We start from the raw sequence: 23,311 nt of genomic DNA, 5'->3' as shown, positions 1-23,311 counted from the left end.
GTAAGGCCCCGCTCCAGGCACTCCTCGACCCCGCGATTCGGGCGGGTGAAGTCGCCGTTGCGGAATCATACCGTGTATGTTCTCAAAATGAATATATGGTAATAAAACTAAACTGAACAGAATCAGGCCATGCTGACCATATGCCTCGGTCCACATGACAATAAATTAAACTCTCCCCAGAAAAAGAAATAAGTTCAGCAAACATTAAGAAATTGCAGCGAATTGTGGACACAGCCTAGACCATCACACAAACCAACCTCCCTTCCATTTACTCCATTTATACCTCACGCTGCCTCAGCAAGACTAAGAGCATAATCAAGGATGAGTCTTACCCTGACCACTCCCTCTACTCCCCTCTCCCATCAGGCAAAAAGCACAGAAGTGTGAAAACGCACACCTCCAGATTCAGGGACAGTTTCTTCCCAGCTGTTATCAGACAACTGAACCATCCTACCACAACCAGAGAGCACTGCTGAACTACTATCTACCACTATGGTGACCCTCAGACTATCCTTGATTGGACTTTGCTGGCTTTACCTTGCACTAAACGTTATCCCTTTATCATGTATCTGTACACTGTAAATGGTTCAATTATAATCATGTATTGTCTTTCCGCTGACTAGTTAGCAACCAAAAAAAAGTTTTTCATTGTACCTCGGTACACGTGACAATAAACTAAACTGAACTGAAACTGAAGATAGACACAAAATGCTGCAGTAACAGTGGGACAGGCAGCATCTCTGGAGAGAAAGGAGTCTGAAGAAGGGTCTCGACCCGAAATGTCACCCATTCCTTCTATCCAGAGATGCTGTCTGTCCCAGCATTACTCCAGTATTTTGTGTCTATCTTCAGTTTAAACCAGCATCTGCAGTTCCTTCCTACACATAAATTGAAACTGAACTGAACTACTGGAAACTTTACAAATCCCAGCTAGTTCAGTAAGGACGTTCGGGGTGACGTTATGTCACCCTTACATAACGCTAAGCCTCAGCAGTGAAATCTTCACTCTGTTAGTTAGGGGTGGATCATAAATGCCAATGACACCATCACTACCCACAACCCCACAAATGATGGCATCTTTAAAATATGCCCAACCTCTGCCGTCTAATCTCATACATTGCCATGCCGATAAAACCCTGTTGCTGCAAGGCAGCTACACACAGAGGGAGAACTTCAGCACATGTAAGGCGCTGGCTGGTAAAGCTTCATTTGGAGTTTTGTGAGAAATTTTGGGCACTATATCTGAGGAAGGATGTGCTGGCTCTGGAGAGGGTCCAGAAGAGGTTTACAAGGATGATCCCAGGAATTAGTATGTTGATCTATGATGAGTGTTTGTCGGCACTGAGCCTGTACTCGCTGGAGTTTAGAACTCATTGAAACATACAGAATAGTGAAAGGCTTGGATAGAGTGGATGTGGAGAGGATGTTTCCACTAGGAGAGTCTAGGACTAGAGGTCATAGCCTTAGAATTAAAGGACGTTCTTTAAGGAAGTAGATGAGGTGGAATTTCTTTAGTCAAAGGGTGGTGAATCTGTGGTATTTATTGCCACAGAAGGCTGTGGAGGCCAAGTCGGTGGATATTTTTAAGGCGATAGATAGATTCCCGATTAGTGCGGATGTCAGGGGTTATGGGGAGAAGGCATAGATCAGCCATGATTGAATGGCGGAGTGGACATGTTGGGCCGAATGGCCTAATTCTATTCCTATCACTTATGACCTTAATGCATATATTGATGCATAAGAATATAAATATCATAGTTATTATAGCACAGACTATCACATATAGTTGTAGAATTTGGCTTTTGTTATGGAATAGAATAGAGCATAGAGCAGTCCAGCACCGGAACTGGCCCTTCGGCCCACAATGTCCGTGTTGAACATGGTGCAAATAACATCCAATTTCTTCATTTTATTCAATGTTTTTTCTTAGTCATAAAGCATGGAAAGATGCCCTTCGGCCCACCTTGCCCACCCTTTCCAGCTTGACAACATCTTTCCTATAATACGGTGACCAAAACTGAACACAATACTCTATACTCAATGCTCTGACTGATGAAGGCCAATGTACCGAAAGCCTTCTTGACCACCCTGTCTACCTGTGACACCACTTTCAAGAAGCTATGTACCTGCAATGGAATTTCGATCACAAAAAGAACCTGTTTTTAAAAACACAGCAGGCATCTTCTCCCACACACAACGTTTAGGCCAATTATCCACAATAATAGGTAGAGTGGGCAAGTGACTGTGCATCTACACAATCTATTCCTCCTATGATTTTACTCATCACCCCTCATCCTCCTGCGCTCCAAGGAATAGAGTCCTAGCCAACACAAGCTCACCCTATAGTTCAGACCCTCTAGTCCTGGCAACATCCTTGTAAATCTTCTCTGTGCCCTTTCCAGTTTGACGACATCGTTCTGATAACATAGTGACCAAAATTGAACACAAAACTCTAAATGTGGCCTCACCATCTTATTATACAACTGCAAAATGACTGCCCAACTTCTATACTCTGACTGATAAAGGCCAATGTGCCAAAAGCCTTTTTGACCACCTTATCTACCTGTGATGCCACTTTCAATGAACTATGTTCCTGTACTCCTAGATACCTCTGCTCGACAATACTACCCAGAGGCCTACCATTCACTGTGTAGGTCCGGACCATGTTAGACTTCACAAAATGCAACACCTCACATTTCTCTGTATTAAATTCCATCAACCATTCCTCAGCCCACCTGGCCAAGCGATCCAGATCCTGCTGCAATTTTTCAATCATCTTCACTATCTGCAAAACTACCCACTTTTGTATCATCAGCAAACTTTCTAATTTTGCCCTGTATGTTCTCATCCAAATCATTGATGTCGATGCCAAACAGTAACGAACCCAGCACTGAATCGTGATGCACACCACTAGTAACAGGCCTCCAGTCCGAGAAGCAGCCTTCCACCATCACCCTCTGCTTCCGTCCCTGAAGCCAATTTTCTATCCATTCAGCTATATTTCCTTGGGTGCATATGTACCAACAGTAGAACAATTACATTTTTACAGTGCAGATTTACAGGCCTATTAACACAATATACATAGATACCATGCAATAAACAAAAATTCAATAAATTAATAACACCAATACTATTGCATAAAAGCCCTACAAGTGCATAACATGTTGAGGGGGATAGTGAACAGTGTGGATGGGGCATAGAAACATAGAAAATAGGTGCAGGAGGCCATTTGGCCCTTCGAGCCAGCACCGCCATTCATTGTGATCATGGCTGATCATCCACAATCAGTAACCCGTGCCTGCCTTCTTCCTATACCCCTCGATTCTGCTAAGCCCAAGAGCTCTATCTAACTCTCTTTCAAATTCATCCAGTGAATTGGCCTCCACTGCCTTCTGTGGCAGAGAATTCCACAAATTCTCAACTCTCTGGGAAGAAAACGTTTTTTCTCATCTCAGTTTAAAATGCCCTCCCCTTTATTCTTAGACTGTGGCCCCTGGTTCTGGAATCCCCCAACATTGGGAACATTTTTCCTACATCTAGCTTGTTCAGTCCTTTTATAATTTTATATGTTTCTATAAGATTCCCTCTCATCCTAAATTCCAGTGAATACAAGCCGTCTTTCCAATCTTTCCTCATATGACAGTTCTGCCATCCCAAGGATTAACCTCATGAACCTACGCTGCACTGCCTCAAATTAGGAGACCAAAACTGCACACAATACTCCAAATGTCGTCTCACCAGGGCCCTGTACAACTGCAGGAGGACCTCTTTACTCCTATACTGAAATCCTCTTGTTATGAAGGCCAACCCATTAGTTTTCTTCACTGCCTGCTGTACCTGCATGTTTACTTCCAGTGACTGGTGTACAAGGACACCCAGGTCTCGTTGCACTTCCCTTTTTCCTAATCTAACACCATTGAGATAATAATCTGCCTCCTTGTTCTTGCCGCTAAAGTGGATAACCTCACATTTATCCACATTATAGGGAGGTTGCACGCAGTCGAGGTTCACGACCCGTGACCCGTACTGTTGCCACGCAACGCCAACTGGAGTACACGCGATGAACTGCAGGTAAGCATTTACTATGGCTGCCAGCACAGCGGGCCCTTATTCTGGCCCAGCATCCGGACTGGTTGCACACTCGCGGACCCCGGGCCGTCTATCCCCGCGGCCGGGGCTGGGGGGGGGGGGCGGGGGAAGGAAGAGGTCAGGGTGTCGGTGCAGCGCGGATAGTGACTCTGGGTGGGCGGAGGGAGCAGACTGCCCCTAACTTTGCTGCAGCTGACGTTGCCTAGAGCCGCGGCCCCACCTCACCAGGCCCCGCTCCACCCGGCCCCGCTTCACCTGGCCCCGCTCCACCCGGCCCCATGTGTGGGCGCTGCTGACTCACAGCCCGACAGTGCGGCCCACAGGGGGAGACGGGGCGGAGGGCGGCCGTGGCCGGACTGCGCTGACCCCGGGAGGGGGGGGGGGGGGGGAAAGTGGGGGCTGTCCAGAGGGATGCGCTCCTTCGGCCGCTTACACGTTGGTGCTCGGGTTCAGAGCAAAGATACTAGAGCATTTGGTTCTGAGCGCTCAGTAACCTAAAAAAAAATAACCCCACATTATTGCAATCAAATTGTTCTGACTTTTGAGTTTGCTTTATTTAGCGAAGGCTTATCGAGATGGTTCTGTCTCTCTGGACACGACAATGAATGCGGCTATTAGTCGCGGATTGTAAAAGACGCTACACCATGAGATAACACCAGTTTAAACACGATACCTCCCCGCTTTCAATGACAGCAAACCACAATTATTACAGCGCAAAAAATGATAATTCGGCGTTTTTTAACAGGAAAGAAAGCACGCGTTTCGTGTGTTAACAGTGTATACCGAAGCCGCCATGTCCTCCACATGGATTGAGCTGCTCCGTGCGTCACGCCCTTTGACACGATGACCGTACGTGCAACCCCCTATACTGCACCTGCCCACTCACTCAACCTGTCCAAGTCACCCTGCAACCTCCTAGCATCCTCTTCGCAGTTCACACTGCCACCCAGCTTTGCGTGATCTGCAAATATGCTAGTGTTACTTTTAACACCATCATCTAAATCATTAATATATATATTGCAAATAGTTGTGGCTCCAGCACCAAGCCTTGTGGCACTCCACTCGCCACTGCCTGCCATTCTGACAGGGACCCGTTTATTCCTACTCTTTGTTTCCTGTCATCATAGCAGATTTAGAATTATTATACCTAGGGGTCAGGGTCGGAGTCGGATACACAAGAAATCAAGGAGTCGTAGTCGGAGGTTTTGGGTATCGACTCCACAACTCTGCTCTTAAGAACACAGAACTCTATGTGCACAGCTTGCAAATGACCATAAGAAAGTAACATTTTATTATCATGTAAATAAGGAATGTGTATGTCTCTTATTGATATATAATCTGCCTTATTGTTGTTCAACATGAAAATCTAGATCATAGTATGATAGATAAACATTTCTTCATCTTATGGAAATCGTGTTGTAGTTTGCAGAAATCCTCCATAACCTCCCTCTGCAGAATGGCAATGGAGGAAGAGATCAAGATCTTATGGGGAGACTGTCAACAGACAAAATTGAAGTGAGTACCTACCTGGATGCAATGTTGACTACTCCCTTCCCAAACCCATTCCAGGAATAAACTGGTAACTTGGAAATTGATGAGCTGCTTTTATATCACCTGATCTTGATGTTCAATATCCAAAATTTGATTTTAAGAAATACCCACAGTAGGATCCAGACCAAAGTAGAATTCATCTAGTCATTTCAGAAAACCATAACTAAAATCTTCCTTCAAAATTGTAGTTAGCTTGCAGAGCTGGCAATGACCTGAATAAGAGCCATTAAAAGTCACAATTCATCAAACAGCTGTGGAGTTGAGATAAACCAAAAGTTCTGATTACAATAATAATAATAATAATAATGGATGGGATTTATATAGCACCTTTCTAGAATACTCAAGGCGCTTTACATCGCATTATTCATACATTCCTCAGTCACACTCGGTGGTGGTGAGCTACTTCTGTAGCCACAGCTGCCCTGGGGCAGACTGACGGAAGCGTGGCTGCTAATCTGCGCCTACGGCCCCTCCGACCACCACCAATCACTCACACACATTCACACACAGGCAAAGGTGGGTGAAGTGTCTTGTCCAAGGACACAACGACAGTATGCACTCCAAGCGGGATTCGAACCGGCTACCTTCCGGTCGCCAGCCGAACACTTGGCCCATTGTGCCATCTGAACAATGAAATTCTTACTGGCAGCAGCTTAACAGATCTGCAAACACAATAAACAAAAAATATATATTTTAAATCAATAAATAACATAATACTAGGTAGTCCATATTACAATCAAAGCCAGTCCACAGAAGTTTGTAGTTGCTGAGGTTAGTGTGTAATGTTGAAGAACCTGATGGTTGCTGGAAAGAAGCTCTTCTTGAACCTGGTAGTCAGTTTTCAGTACCCTCTTCGCCATGGCAGGAACAAAATGAGTTTGTGGTCAGGGTGGTGTGGGTCTATGATATTATTGACTGCCTTTTTGAGGCAGCACTTCCTGTGGACCTCTCCGATGACGGGGAGGTCAGTACCTGCGATAGACTGGACAGTATCTACCACTCTCTGTAATCTCCTTTGTGCCTTGGTATTCAAGTTGCCGAACCAGGCTGAGATGCAATCAGACACTGTGCTGACCACCATACACTAATAAAAGTTCAAGAGGGTATTCATTAATATACCGAATATCTTCAATCTTCCAAGGAGGTAGTGGTGTTATGAGCTTTCTTTGAGAATGCTTGGCCCAGGACAGATCTTCAGAGTTATGCACGCCCAGGGACTTGAAGTTTTTGACTCAATCCACTGCTGTTCCGTCAATGAGGACAGGTTTGTGGATCCTCGGACTTTCCCTCCTCAACTCCATCAGCACCTTGGTCTTGCTGATTTTGAGAGCGACATTCAATCCGAATTTCAGTCTCTCTCCTGTACTCTGAGTCATCATTTATCCACCAATAGTGGTATTGTCGGCAAATTTAAAATGCCGTTGGAAATATGTCCGACATAGAACAAGTGAAGCAGGGGACTGAGCACACAGACTTGAGGTGCCACAGCGTTGATTGTTATCAAGGAGGAAGTGTTGTTGCCAATTTGTACAGATTGTGGTTGCCGATGAGGATGTGGAGGATCCAGATTCATAGGAATGAGCAGAGACCCAGTTCTGCGTCTGATGATAGGTTTGGAGGGGACAATGTTGCTGTGCACTGAGCTGTGGTCAATAAATAGTAATTTACCATTCTTATTGTCCAAGTGGCCCAGTGCAGAGTTTTACCCACAGCATTGCGCTTAAGGATTTTTCAACATACCCAGAGAAATCCTCGCCAAATATGAGAGGGATGTCCCATGGATAGGTCACACAATCCTCTGAGAAACCCATAGCTTTCAGTCAAATTTTCACAGCACTCCATCACATCTGTTTATATTCTGCCCTAATAGAATGACCAGTGACAAATTGGTATAAAGGAATAGGACAATACATGGGACTTTTAAAGATGACTCTGGACTTTAAATCTCACGGGAAAGGGGCAATCATCAGTTAAGAAATCTACTGCTGATTTTATCTATTATGGCCAACTTCTCATTAGGTGTCACTACTCGACATCGAACAACCAGTGGCAGTTGCAACTGCAGGAAGTAGACAGGAGGGGACCTTCAATGCCTATACTGATCCCCTCATGCATCCTGTACTGATCCCCTCATTCATCCTATACAGATCCCCCCCATTCATCCTGTTCTGATCCTCCCATTCATCCTGTGCTGATCCCTCCCCCAATCCATCCTGTGCTGATCCCTCCCCCCATCCATCCTGTGCTGATCCCTCCCCCCATCCATCCTGTACTAATCCCCCCATTCAAGAAGAACAGTCTGAAGAAGGGTCTCGACCCGAAATGTTGCCTATTTCCTTAGCTCCATAGATGCTGCCTCACCCGCTGAACTTCTCCAGCATTTTTGTTTACCTCCATTCATCCTGTACTGAACCTCCCATTCATCCTGTACAGATCTATCCCCCCCATCCATCCTGTACTGATCCCCCCCATTCAACACCACTGACATCCCCCGTGCTCTCCCCTCACAATTTTACATACTCCAACCAACACGTACTAATTCACCTGCCTCAATCCATCCATTCCTTCACAGATTGCCCCCCCGCCATCTACCCACCCCGCACTGATTCACACCCCCCCTGACCCTTTTGTGCTTCATGGTCTTCAGAGCGAACATTGACTATGTTAGATAACGAATGCAATCAAATGTGTTTTAATTCCCAATGTTATTATTTGTTTTGACTCCTTTAAACATATACCAAAAGAACATTTGCTGCAGTTATGTCCTTTGGCCATCTCTTGTCAGTTAGTGTAATGTTTAACCTGTCAGATGGGTATAGTCGGTTTTAACAGCTATTATCATAAAATGCCTTTAGAAATTTCCTTGCAACCTGTATATTTTGTTATGGATAAATTATGTGGTAAGCGAGAGTGTTTCTGTGCCAATAGCAATAACGACCCATGCTATGGCCATGTCATGGTAATTTTCGGTCCTTCACAGAAAACATGCTTGCATCAATCTGTAGTGTGCATGGTTAAGCATATATGTTACCATGGTCCAGGATTTATTGACACAGGCTGATCATATGCTGAATAATCCAACCACACTTTTGTTTGGAAGTGGAAAGAACTAATATAAATTGCATTAATTGCAATGTGTAAAAAGAGTTAAGATATGGTATTATAATTTTGCTGCATGTCATTGTGGTATATATCATGTCTTGATTGGTGAATATGTTTAGTTTGTGAGTTATTTGAAGCAGAAATAATATGTGAATGTAGACAAAGGTGCTGGAGAAACTCAGCGGATGCGGCAGCATCTATGGAGCGAAGGAAACAGGCAAAGTTTCGCTCCATAGATGCTGCTGCACCCGCTGAGTTTCTCCAGCACTTTTGTCTACCTTCGATTTTCCAGCATCTGCAGTTCCTTCTTGAACATAATATGTGAATGCTTCATTGAGCATAATTCCGACTGGTAACTACGCACTTCGTCCGAGCACATTATCGTACGCCTCATGCAAACCATTTTAAATGACCACCTAAACTGTCATTTGGCAACCTAAAAAGCTGTCAAGGTTGCCCGGCTGGCAACAGGGAAAAAAAGTTCAGCGAGAGCCCTGTTCTCCATCATATAATTTCAGCATCATTGATGCTGACTAATGCATATACAACTCCCTGTTTTCTGAAGTCTTGCTGACATTAAGTGAGGCACTGTTGTACTGACCCCTTGGTAGTAAGCTCTCTATCTCCACCTTGTACTGTGTATCATCTTTGTTTGAGATCAGGACCACTACAATGGTGTCTTCTGAAGCTTGTAAATGGATTTAGATCAGAATTTGGTTACACAATGATGGGTGCATACGGCGCATAGTAAGGAGCAGAGAACGCATCCTTGCAGGGCATCAGATTGAGAATAATCGTTGATATTTTGCTGCCTATCCTCACTGATTGTTGTCTATAGGTCACAATGGCAAGGATCCAGTGGCAGGAGCGAGATACTGATTCCTAGGTCCAGGAGTTTGGAGATAAGTTCAATAGTCCTTTATTGTCACGGGCACCATTTAAGGTACAGTGACATTTGATTTAGCATACAGTCATGCCAGAAAAAAAGAAACAAGACACACAACTACATTAAAGTTAACATAAACATCCACAACAGCGGCTCCCTCACATTCCTCACTGTGATGGAAGGCAATCTTCTTTCTTTCCATCACAGTGAGGAATGTGTGGAATCCATTGTGGTGGATGTTTTTACGTAGTTGTGTGTTAAGGGCTTGGACAAGCTAGAGGCAGGAAACATGTTCCCGATGTTGGGGGAGTCCAGAACCAGGGGCCACATTTTAAGAATAAGGAGCAAGCCATTTAGAACGGAGACAAGGAAACAATTTTTCCTCACAGAGAGCGGTGAGTCTGTGGAATTCTCTGCCTCAGAGGGCGTTGGAGGCAGGTTCTCTGGATGCTTTCAAGAGAGAGCTAGATAGGGCTCTTAAAAATAGCGGAGTCTGGGAATATGGGGAGAAGGCAGGAACGGGGTACTGATTATGGATGATCAGCCATGATCACATTGAATGGCAGTGCTGGCTCGAAGGGCCGAATGGCCTACTCCTGCACCTATTGTCTATTATCTTGTTGCTTTTTTTGGTATGGCTGTAAGATAAATTGAATATCACTCTACTTTAATTAATACACGAGACAATAAAAGACATTTGATACTTCTACGGTTTAGAATATGGTGTTGAAGGCAGAGCTTTAATCCATAGACAGATCTTGTTTATCCATATATAGATATTATCCATACACTGATATGTGTAGGTAAAAATGAGGAGCCAATCTGCTAACATTGCAACATACAATGCACGTCATAGGCATACAAGATAGAATGGGACAGTTTTGTTCACCATTCATTTATACCAATCCTGCGCTAATTCCACTTTATTTCCCCCCCAATTCCATCAACACCCCCCTGGGGTAATTTACAATGGACAATGAACCTACCAACTTGCACATCTTTGGGATGTGGGAGGAAACCCGAGCACCCGTAGGGAACCCACATGGTTCACGTGCAGAATATGCAAACTCTACACAGGCAGCATCACAGATGAGGATTAAATCCAAGACACTGGAACTGAGGGGCAGCAGCTCTATTAGCTATACCACTGTGCCACCTTGGAAAGGTAGCATGCAATAAAGTGAACTGCATGATCCCATAATCAACACCTGGATCAAAGCAAAATCCTATTAACCTGTCAGCGAGACAGGATCCCGAGGCATTATTTAATGCTTTTGCCAACATTCTCTATTTAGCCAACAATCCCTAACATCTCATTCTCATTTGTGAACTCTCAATACTCATAAAATGGTTTTCATGCCAGCCTGTGTAACGGAGATCGTGGGCATTCAAACTACTGTTGTTTTCAAGGTACAAACAAATATGCTTTGTGGTAAGGAGATAAAAGAGGCTGCAGACACTGGAATCTGAAACAAAAATAAAAATCCAGGAAGAAGTTGGAGGCAAAGGGTGTACATTTGCAGATCGGGTAGAGACCATACAGAAGGCCTGAGACTGAATAGGAAAAAATGCCAGTGTAGGGAAGTGGGATAGAAGTGAGTACGTGACAGGTGGAACCAGATGGGGAGGTTCTGATGGAACCAGGTGGGGGAGATGTGAAAGAAGAACAAAAGCAGGAAGACAGTCGCGTGTGGGTTACAGACATGGGTGGGTTGCCTGAAACAGTGTTGCTATCATCGGGCTGTAAACGGCTTAAGTCTGAGCTTGGAGATCCCGCGAAGAAACACGCTTGCAACCACTGGCCGAGCAGAACGAGTCGGCCGCATGCTGGCGAGCCGTCGGCTCTGTCTGGTTGCAACGGCGCCGAGTCAGCCCGGGCCCTTGGGACGGGAAGGGCTGCGCCTCGACCCGCGGCACCATCTCCCGCTGCACCGATTTCGATGGCACTGCCCTCCTTACCGATGGTGCTTCGCCAACATCCAGAACCTTCCTTCCTTCCTTCCTTCCCTCCTGCCTGCCCGCCGAGAGGATCCACCCCCCTCGCGCGCACGCGTCCTGGCGGCGTCTTCTACCCGCTCCACCCGCCGCTACCAGTACACGCGGGCTCCTTTCAAACTGTCTCCCCCTTGCCGCGCGCGCGCTCCTTTCAAACCGCCTCCCCTCGGCGCTAGCGTGTCATCGTCCAAACCGCTGCGCGAGCACCCGCCAAGAGCAGCGGCCGCTCATCAGGGGCCAGAACCAAAGATCATGGCCAGAACTCTATGATCTTTGGCCAGAACAGCGCCCGGCCCTCCTCACACTCGCTGGGCAGAGGCGAGCCCTCCCTCTCATTAAACTCATAGCATCAGAAAAAATGTCTCAACAACAGCAAATTAAGAATTTCACTCTTCACAAGAATAAAAAGGTGTAGGCACTGGAAATAGACACAAAAAGCTGGAGTAACTCCGCGGGACAGGCAGCATCTCTGGAGAGAAGGAATGAGTTTTGGCGGTCTGAAGAACGACAACTGGGGTTTTCAACAGATCTTTATTCAAAAGTTCGATTTCCAGTATACAGGTTCTTCGAACACGTCTGCCCACAACGGTGGTCAGCGCTGAAATAACTCGCGCAAGCAAAAACAAGCGGCCCCTCTCGAGTCACGTGACTGTGGCTTCCTGACGCCGGGTTCGATCTCTGCGTATGCCAGGAGGCGCCGCTACATGCCCCCCCCCCCCCCCCCCAGAATCCGCGGAAACGCACGAATAAACGGACGGTTCGACCAGAACGCGCAGTCCGATGTTGCGGGGCGAGTGTAACAGTAGGGGCCAGCAGAACAGGACCGGAGGGGTGCGAAAAACGTGAACGAGGGACGGGCGTAACAAAGGGGACCGGCGAAACATGACCGGGGGTAACAGGTGCAGAGGGCGGTAAAACGGGTGGTGGATGTCCTCGACGCCGCGGAGTAGCCACTGTCACTGGGCTATCCTCATCGACTTGTGCTGGCTTAAGGCGGCTCACGGAGACGAACTCCTCCTTGCCACCCATGTCCAACGTGAACGTCGAGACACCAGTACTGAGCACCTTGTATGGACCCTCGTACACCCGCTGTAACGGCGAGCGATGAGCATCACTACGGAGAAAAACATAAGCACAATCCCGTAACATAGTAGGCACATGCACCGAAGACGAACCATGCCGGGAAGTGGGAACCGGGACCAACGCGTGCGCTTGCTCGCGAAGGTCTGCTAACAACGCTGAAACCTGGACCTTATGGCAATAAGCCATAAACCAACTGGGCCTAGGAGGCTTTGAGGTCCTCCTTAGGCGCTGTTCTGATGCCTAGGAGGACCCAAGGTAACTGGGCGACCGAATCTGGGCCGGTGAGTCGAGCTTTCAACGCCGACATGAGGTGCCTGTGGAAACGCTTAACCAACCCGTTGGACTCTGGGTGATAAGCCGTAGTCTGATGCAGCTTCGTGCCAAACAGCTGCGCCATACCACAGCACAGGGAGGACGTGAACTGGGCCCCACGATCGGTAGTAACATCTGAGGGGACCCCGAAATGAGCGATCCAATTTGAGACAATGGCCCTCGTGCATGCCTCAGCGGAGGTATCCGTTAATGGTATTGCCTCCGCCCACCTGGTAAACGTGTCCACGATGGTCAGTAAGAGAGTAGCCCCGTGCGAACACGGCAAGGGACCTACCAGATCAACATGGATGTACAGGAACCTGCCGTCCGGGGCGGCAAAATCCTGGACCGGCGGGTGCACGTCTCTGCACCTTGGAGGTCTGGCATGGGATGCAAGAACGAGTCCATGCAGCGACCTGCTTCCTTAACCCGTGCCAGACGAACTTCGCCGTGACCAAGGCAGACGTGGCGCAAATGGACGGGTGCGCTAGGCTGTGGATAGTGTCGAAAATCCGCCGCCGCCAAGCGACTGGGACAATGGGACGGGCTTTGCCCGTGGAGATATCGCAAAGGGTTAGCACGCCGGCGGCGCCACAGGGCACCTTAACCAGCTTGAGCCCTGATTCAGCATTGTGGTAAACCTCCATGCCGGCATCTGCCTGTTGGGCAGCGGCCAGCTCCTCATAATCGACGCCTAGGCTAAGCGCTGAGATTTCGGGCAGCGCTGGACGGGATAACGCGTCAGCCACAACGTTCAGCTTCCCTGCCACATGCCGAATATCGGACGTGAATTCGGAAATGTAGGTGAGGTGCCGTTGCTGTCTGGCAGACCAGGGATCAGACACCTCGGTCAAAGCGAACGTTAGTGGCTTGTGATCTGTGAATGCAGTGAAAGCGCGCCCCTCCAGAAAATAGCGATAATGGCAGATCGCTAGGTAAAGTATGAGGAGCTCCCGAACGAAAGCGCTATACTTAACTTCGGGGGCTCGCAGCTGCCTGCTAAAAAATGCCAGAGGCACCCAGCGACTACCTACACGCTGCTCGAGGACGGCGCCTAACGCGACGTCGGAAGCGTCTACGATGAGGGCCGTTTGGGCTGACGCCCTAGGGTGTTCCCGCATAGTGGCGTTGGCCATTGCGGTTTTAGCCCCCTCGAACGCCTTCTATGCCTCCTTAGACCAGACCAGGTCTTTGCGCAACCCTGGGAAGTCGGTGAGAAGGGCTGCGAAAGGTTGCTGGATCTCAGCTACCTCGTCGAATTGCTGTAGGGGCGTTGACAGATTGCGTGGCTTGGCAGGGCATGGGTCCAACACAGGGACCATGCGTTCACCTCGCACATCGACTAACAGGGAGAATGCGCGCAAGAAATCGGCCCCCAGGATCGGTTGGGCAACGTCAGCAACGATAAACTTCCACCTGTACTGGCGGGAGTCGAAATTTAGGTTCGTGGTCCGCGTACCGTAAGTGCGAATATCGCTCCCGTTAACAGCCGAGAGGACAGGTCCTACATTACCGGCGCAAATTTCTCAGGCGCTCGGAGGCAGGATACTGGCATGGGCACCGGAGTCCACCAGGAAACGGTGGCCGGAATGGGGATCGCGGACGTAGAGGCGTTCGTTTGGGCCGATTGGGTTCGCCTCTATGGACGATCGGCCGGGTCGTTTCCCGGATACGAGCAGGGGCTCCGACATCTTCGGGCTTCGGGTCCGTATCGTTGGTGGTAGTAGCACCATCTGCGTTGACTGTAGACCACTGGCCACGGCGATTCTTCTTCGGCGCTGGGCTGGGCTTCTTCCTCCTCTCCTCGATGTTGGCTCGGCTGCACCCGTTGTGTGACCAGGGGGCGGGCGAAAGCGAAAACGTCCCGCCGCCTGTGCGCCCACAGTTCGTCAACTCTATCCGCAAGTTGTTGCGGGTCACTGAAATCAGCTCTGGCGAGCATTAGCTGGACTTCGTCAGGCATCTGCTCCAGGAACGCCTGTTCGAAAAACCGACATGGGCGGTGCCCGTTCATCAGGGCTAACAGTTTCATCAGGGCTAACATATTAACATAACAGGCGCCCCATGATGGTGGATGGCCGCTGGTCGCCGACACAGTCCATGTGCAGCAGCCTCGCTGCGCTGTCTCTGTGGCTGAGATCGTAAGCGTGGAACAGCAGAGCCTTCAGCCCTTCGTATTTGCCAATGGACGGCGGGTCCCTGATGTAGAGCAACAACCTCAAGGCACAGTCCTGCGGCAACACCCCCACCACATGGAAATACATTGCGTCGTCTGTCACGATGCGATGAAGATGGAACTGTGCCTCAACATGGGCGAACCACACCTGAGGTTGATCAGGCCAAAAGCCTGGCAGTTTGAAGGACGGTGAGCCCTGCCTCGTGCTGGCCGATTCTGCGGGAACACTCTTCCTGCATAATTATTCTTGTCTAATGACGGCTAGACAGGTCGGGGTCACCAATTTGGCGGTCTGAAGAATGACAACTGGGGTTTCCAACAAATCTTTATTGAAAAGTTTGATTTCCAGTATACAGGTTCTTCGGACATGTCTGTGATCGCGGCTTCCAAACGCCGGGTTCGATCTCTGCGTACGCCAGCAGGCGCCGCTACAGGGTGACGTTTCGGATCGAGACCCTTCAGTGGTTAAGGGATAAGGGAAACGAGAGATTTAGACCAAAGATCCTATCGGTGTTGTGGAGAGATAAAAAACAATGAATGAAAGATATGCAAAAAATTAATGATGATAAAGGAAACAGACTAAGCTGTTTATAGGGTGAAAATGAAAAGCAAGTGCGACCTGGGTGGGGGAGGGATAGAGAGAATGCAGGGGCTACCTGAAATGAGAGAAATCATTATTCATACCCTTGGGCTGTAAGCACTGGAAATCTGAAATAAAACCAGAACATCTGGAAATATTCCGTAGAATATTTAAATAGGCAGAATATTAATATGGGATAATAATAGAATAAGGTAATAATTGAATATTAAAATAGGCTGCATCGGTGGAAAGATAAACAATGGAAAGAGAAATAGTTTAACATTTTGGGGTCTGGGACATTTCATCAGAACAAGCCAATTCGGTATTCTGAAAAACGCAAGAAATCATGGGATTTGTCAAAGGTCGTTCGAGAATTTAAAAAAGTGAACGGGGTGCCTGGTAGTGGGGCAGAGCGGGGTGTAACAGCGAGAGAGAGGGAGGCAGATGCGAGTGGGAGACTGGCAGAGAAGGTGAGAGGTGGGGGAGAGAGGTTTCAGTTAGACAGACAACCACTGGTAAAGCCGTTGGTCGTTGCTTCTTGGAGAGTCGAGAAATTGTCCTCAATCGAGAGAATGCAACTTCAGAACCTCCTCGTCTCGACCACGCTGGAGATTTCCGAGCACAAGGAACAAATTACCTAAAGTTTGCATTGAGTGAACTGAGTGTTCTTACCGTCCTCGTCGTACACCGGCGTTTTGTGAGAGTGGTTGGATCCCGGGATCGAGGAGCCAGCGCCCGACAAGTCAGCAGCCCTCGGTAGCTGGTGCCTCTCCGCTCGCTGCTGGAAGAGCTGACACCTCTACTCTCCAGGTCGAACGCTGCCTCCTCGACCCCGCTGCTAGGCGGCGGCCGACTAGGATTCCAGAGCATCGCTGATGCCTCACATCAGCTCCTGATCCCCCCAGATAATGTGACCGATATTGGTTGAACTGAAGCTGGGATCCAACCACTTGCCAGCCCGGGACCACCCCGGACGGGACACTCGGGAGGGGACGGGGACGGCCCAGCAGTGGCCTGTTAGGGACAAGGCACAGGTCTGCACCCATGCAGCGGAACGGCCGCCGAAGGTTTTATCCCGAGCGACCCTGTGCATGCGCAGTCGGAATACCGAACTGGCTTACTGCGTTCGGACTTTCAGCCAGGTGAAGAAACATATTAGTGGAACAGAACTTGCTCAGCCTCTGTTCCAGAATTGAACCTTTAAACCATCCTAAAGTGTGATGGAGGTGTGGAAAGACTGAATGACCATGGTGAAGATGAACTGGTTAGGGCAAGGGAATTGTTGGACCCAGTTAAGATGTATGGTCCTGGAGCCATTATTTTAATTGCCCCTTGACAGCTACTATCTGATGTCAAAGAGTTCTACAGGTATGCCAAAGACAGCAATAACATCCATGGCAAGGATCCCTCCAAAGGTTATGCCCAGTCGGCACATGAGTTGCAGAAGCCTGTAGATCACCTGGCACTCTGACCACAGAACCTCCAGAAGTCTGAAATAAATCAGAACAACATTTCAGATTGGCATCAACCTAAAGTCAATGCAGAGTCATTTACCCGGACTGGGGGAATCAAGAACCAGGGGATATAGTTTTGAGGTGAGAGAGGAAAAATGTTTTAGGAACCTGAGGGGAATCTTTTTCACACAGAGGGTGGTGGGTATATTGAATGAGCGGCGGAGGAGAAGGTTGAGGCCGCCGAGAACAAGGACCCAGCAGGCCGCCCGCATTCACGGTTCGCTGATGCAATGGGCCAGGTGGGCTGCTGCCTGCAGGGGAAAGCTCAGAAGCTCCGAAGGCCAGAGAGTCAAAGAGGGAACCGCTGGCTGAGACAGACACGAGGAGTGGGCCGGTAGGCGAGGGACCAACTGGGGTATTGTCTCCGGTGTCTTCAAGGTCGGCTGCAGGCTTTATTGGAGCGGAGTGCCCCAGTACTTCCAACATGTGGACCGGACTTTAGACTTTGGGCAGTTTCTTTGTAAACGGCACCAAAATATGGCGACTTTGCATTTGTGGGTTGTGCAAAATAATTTCACTGTGCTGTACATATGTGACAATAACGAATCATTGAACCATTGTGTTATGACAACTTTTAAAAGATATTTAGACAGGATAGGAAAGCTTTCGAGAGATGTAGGTCAAACATGGTTTGGTGGGTAAGTGTAGATGGGCCATCTTGGTCGGCATGGGCAAGTTGGGCTGAAGGGTCTGTTTCCATGCTGCATGACCCTAAAAGTAAAATTAATTTGAACAAAGATAGCTATATATGGCAGTGTGAAGGTAACTTTGCAAAGGAATGGGATTTTAGGATTATCACCAGCAGTCCGGAATACTCCCAGTCGAACGGGCTGGCTGAGCGAGCTGTCCGCAGTGCAAAGGAGCTCATGGAGAAGTCCAGCAGGGCCGGGTCGGATGTGTTTTTGGAACTTCTCAATCTCCGCAACATACCACGTGATCCCACTTCTGACACCATGTGCAAAGTTCTTATGATACAGAGTCATTATATATCATAACAAGTACTTTAATTTGTATACATACAGAGATGAGTACTGTAGGCTCCGAATCGTAAGTTAAAACTAAAACACAACATGGCTGCCCGCATGCACGAGGTGGTGGTGGTGTGGGAAATCTGACATGGATTATAGATCAGGCCATCAGCAGCAAAACCAGAGATGGTTCAAATCAGCAATAGTGTTTGATCTACAGTTAGAAGGTAGGACTACTTTTGGGATAAGTAAGATATGATGAGAGAAGGAAAGCAGGTGGACTTCTTGACTATAAAAAGGACGAGGGAACTCTTATCAGGCTAATCTTGTACAAATCAATAACTAAGTATCACAATCCCCATTTAAAAACAGGATCTTGATGATTTATGGTGAAATTGTAGAATCTGTACATAACTATTTTTATCTTAGAGATACAGTGCTGAAACAGGTCCTTTGGCCCACCGAGTCCGCACCGACCAGTGATCCCCGCATATTAACACTATCCTACACACATTAGGGACAATTTACACATACACCAAGCCAATTAACCTACATACCTGTACGTCTTTGGAGTGTGGGAGGAAACCAAAGATCTCAGAGAAAACCCACGCGGTCACGGGGAGAACGTACAAACTTCGTACAGACAACACGCATAGTCAGGATCGAACCCAGGTCTCCGGCGCTGCAAGTGCTGAAGGGCAGCAACTCTGTTCGAAGACAAGCTTTTTCAAAAGTAATTCCTGCGCATGTGCGGAACCCCTGCGCATGCGCAGAACCCCCGCGCATGCATGGACTTTATTAAATTGTTAAAGGCACATTACACATATCATAACATCCCCCCTGTTTCCAAAAGCGAAAAACGTACAGATGTACAAAGTATGTTCACTTGGCATATACCTGTCCAAGTGAGAAAAGAACACTTTTATTTTAAAGTAAAGTTCCTTTCCTTCTCATTATCTTATTTACATAAACTTGGTTATCATACTTGCAACCTCATACAGGCATAGCAATTGATAATGGTAAAATCAATGTGTCACATAGTCTCTGAGATACTTAAGCGGTCTCACAGCTTGACCTGAGCAAGTTTTCACAGTTTTGTTTATGTCAATGTCATTGTTTTTGTCAGTTCGCCCAGTAGCTGTTTTCTCTTCAGTATGCGCTGGCTGCTGTTTCAATGCCTGTGTCGCATTAGTTGTGGTCAGTGTTGTAGACGCTCACTGGTGGTCTGGTCGTGCTTCACGTGTTAGCGCGTGACTAGCTCGTCTGGTGGATTTTCGCAGGTCTTACGGAGATGTACACAATTGCGATGGTATATGCCAGATGGGCTCTGAACCACGTATGAACGCTCATCAAGCTGGCGAGAAACAATGGCTTTCTCCCAACTATTCTTTCCTTGCACAAGGGGTTGCACTCGCACTGTATTCACTTTGTGAAGTGTGGAAAGGTCTTTAGCTGACTTATTGTAATTGTCAGCTTGCTGCTGAACGCGCTGCTTCATGCGTTCATGATCGTACACTACTCTGGGTTTGAGTAGTCTCGCTGTCGTCGGCAAAAGTGTACGCGTGCGACAATTCGTGAGGCTCTGAGCGGGACTTGTGCTCAGTCCTTGTGAAGGCGTATTACGATGATCCAACATCGCTAGGTAGTCAAGTCAAGAGTCAAGTCATGAGAGTTTTATTGTCATGTGTCCCAGATAGGACAATGAAATTCTTGTTTGCTGCAGCACAACAGAATATGTGAACATAATACAGAATAGGAGATAAAAGTTCAGTGTGTCTATATACCAAAGACCATATATATACACAATAAATAATCAGATAAAGTGCAATAGGCTGTTATTGTTCAGCGTTTGTTTGATGGCGAGTTTAATAGCCTGATGGCTGTGGGGAAGAACCTGTTCCTGAACCTGGATGTTCCAGATTTCAAGCCCCTGTACATTCTTACCGATGGCAATGGAGAGATGAGTGTGTGGCCAGGATGGTGTGGGTCTTTGATGATGTTGGCAGCCTTTTTGAGGCAGCGACTGCAATAGATATCTTCGATGGTGGGGAGGTCAGAGCCGATGATGGACTGGGCCATGGTCACAACTTTCTGCAATTTTGTTCCACTCCTGGACATTCAAGTTACCGAACCAAGCCACAATGCAACCAGTCAGCATGCTCTCTACTGTGCACCTGTAGAGGTTCTAGAGAGTCCTCCTTGACATACCGACTCTACGTAATCTTCTCAGGAAGTAGAGGCGCTGATGTGCCTTCTTTACGATTGCATCAGTGTGCTTGGACCAGGAAAGATCTTCGGAAATATGCACGCTCAGGAATTTGAAGTTTTGCTGGTGTTGAGAGTCAGGTTGTTGTGCTGGCACCATTTGGGCAATCGGTCAATCTCACTTCTATACTCTGACTCATCACCATCAGTGATTCGTCCCACAACAGTGGTGTCGTCGGCGAACTTGATGATGGAGTTCACACTATGTCCGGCTATGCAGTCATGAGTGTAGAGTGAGTACAGCTGGGGGCTGAGCACGCAGCCTTGAGGTACTCCCGTGCTGATTGTTAACGAGGATGACACATTTCCACCAATACGGACAGACTGGTCTGTGGATGAGGAAGTCGAGGATCCAATTGCAGAGGGATGCGCAGAGACCCAGATCAAAGAGCTTGGTAACCAGCTTGAAGGGGATGATGGTATTAAACACCGAGCTGTAGTCTATGAATAACAGCCTGACATATTAATTTTTGTTGTCCAAGTGGTCCAGAGCGGAGTGGGGAGCCAGTGACATCGCATCCACTTTTGACCTGTTATGGCAGTAAGCGAACTGCAGTGGGTCGAGGTTTTTGTCGAGGTTGGAGTTGATATGCGCCATAATCAACCACTCAAAGCACTTCATCACCACAGACGTTAGTGCCACTGGTCGATAGTCACTGAGGCAAGTCTGAAAGAGCTAATAGTCAAATCTAATAGTCAAATCTAAAATGGAGTCGTTCTTCTACAAAAGCATGATCTAGTAGAACAAAAGAATGGCTCGGTGCCAAGTCTGAATGACTTTGTAAATTATATGGAACACAATATGGAGGACAAATTGTCTTTTCAATAAAGACATTAAGATGGCAGCCTGCAGTAATAACATGTGCTTCATTCAAGGCCATGAAGAAGCCAAGATTGAAAAAATAGCTGATGCTCCAGAGATAAGTAATAACTTGCTATTGGATGAGCTTGATTTGGACCCAGATTTTCTTATAGAAACATAGAAAATAGGTGCAGGAATAGGCCATTCAGCCCTTCGAGCCTGCACCGCCATTCAATATGATAATGGCTGATCATCCACTCATTATCCTGTACCTGCCTTCTCTCCATACCCCCTGATTCTACTCGCTAGAATTTAGAAGATTGAGGGGGGATCTTATAGAAACTTACAAAATTCTTAAGGGGTTGGACAGGCGAGATGCAGGAAGATTGTTCCCGATGTTGGGGAAGTCCAGGACAAGGGGTCACAGTTTAAGGATGAAGGGGAGATCCTTTAGCACCGAGATGAGAAAAACATTTTTCACACAGAGAGTGGTGAATCTCTGGAACTTTCTGCCACAGAAGGTAGTTGAGGCCAGTTCATTGGCTATATTTAAGAGGGAGTTAGATATGGCCCTTGTGGCTAAAGGGATCAGGGGGTATGGAGAGAAGGCAGGTACGGGATACTTAGTTGAATGATCAGCCATGATCATATTGAATGGCGTTGCAGGCTCGAAGGGCCGAATGGCCTACTCCTGCACCTATTTTCTATGTTTCTATCCCTTTAGCCACATTGATGACTGCATCGATGCTACCTCCTGCACCCATGCAGACCTCATGGGCTTCACCAACTTCAACACCAATTTTCATCATGCACTCAAATTTACTTGGACCATCTTTGACCTCCCTCCCCTTTCTTGATCTCACAGTCTCCATCACGGGAAATAGACAAATTGACTGATGTCTATTACAAATCCATTGATACCCACAACTATCTCGACTACACTTGTTCCCACCCTGCTTCCTGCAAAGACTATCCCCTACTTCCAATTCTTCTGTCTACGCCGCATCTGCGCCCAAGATGAGATGTTCTATAGTAGGCCATCCGAGATGTCCTCATTCTTTAGGGAATGGGGGTTCCCCTCTCCCATCACAGATGAGGCCCTCACTCGTGTCTCCTCGGTACCCCGCAGCTCCGCCCTTGCTCCCCTCCCCCTAGTCGCAACAGAGACAGAATCCCCCTAGTCCAGTGGTTCTTGACCTTTTTGTCACCAGTACATGCATACGCGAACAAAATACTGTATGTGGTATGTACCTTTGTTAGGTTCCTAAACATGGGCTGAACAAATTGATATGTTATTTGTGTCCCCTTCATGACACCAAGCAAAGCCCCAAACAACCCCCATTGGGGGCCACGACCCCCAGGTTAAAAACCACTGCCCTAGTCCTTACCTTCCACCCCATCAGCCATCCCATATAACGCAAAATCCTCCGAAATTTCCACTACCTCCAACGGGATCCCACCACTAGTCACATTTTCCCATCTCCACCCCTTTCCACCTTCCGTAGAGACCGTTCCTTCCGCAAATCCCTGGTTAACTCATCCATTGCCACCCAAACCACACCCTCCCCTGGTACCTTCCCCTGCAACTGCAGAAGATACAAACCCGGTCGCTATACCTCCTCCCTCCACTCTGTCCAGGGACCAGCCATTCCTTTCAGGTTAGGCAGAGGTTCACTTGCACCTCCTCCAACCTCATCTACTGTATCCGTTGTTCAAGATGTGGACTCTTATACATCGACAAGACCAAATGCAGTCTGGGTGATTGTTTCGCGGAACACCTTCGCTCAGCCCGCGTGAACCTACCTGATCTCCCAGTTGCTGGACACTTAACAAACTCATCAAGAAGGCTGGCTCTGTCCTGTGCGCGGAGTTGGATTCATGGGAGATGGTGTTGGAGGAGAGGATGCTCCTCATACTGTGGAGCATCTTGGACAACACAGCTCACCCCCTCCATGACATACTAGTCAACCTGAGGAGTACCTTCAGCA

General features: G+C 47.8%; 1 long non-coding RNA gene across 1 annotated transcript in view; it reads right to left on the bottom strand.

The window, feature by feature from the left end:
* LOC116984848 overlaps nt 1–11,717 on the bottom strand; it is a 31,008-nt gene extending 19,291 nt beyond the window's left edge. Inside the window, exon 1 of the long non-coding RNA XR_004415133.1 lies at nt 11,588–11,717. This is a non-coding gene — a long non-coding RNA (uncharacterized LOC116984848). The remainder of the gene's footprint in view (nt 1–11,587) is intronic.
* Between the last annotated feature and the right edge of the window lie 11,594 nt (nt 11,718–23,311).

The sequence above is a fragment of the Amblyraja radiata genome, chromosome 20 (assembly GCF_010909765.2).
Source record: "Amblyraja radiata isolate CabotCenter1 chromosome 20, sAmbRad1.1.pri, whole genome shotgun sequence".
Taxonomy (NCBI): Eukaryota; Metazoa; Chordata; class Chondrichthyes; order Rajiformes; family Rajidae; genus Amblyraja; species Amblyraja radiata.
The sequence above is the reverse complement of the archived record's forward strand: the minus strand, read 5'-3'. Positions and strand labels throughout refer to the sequence as shown.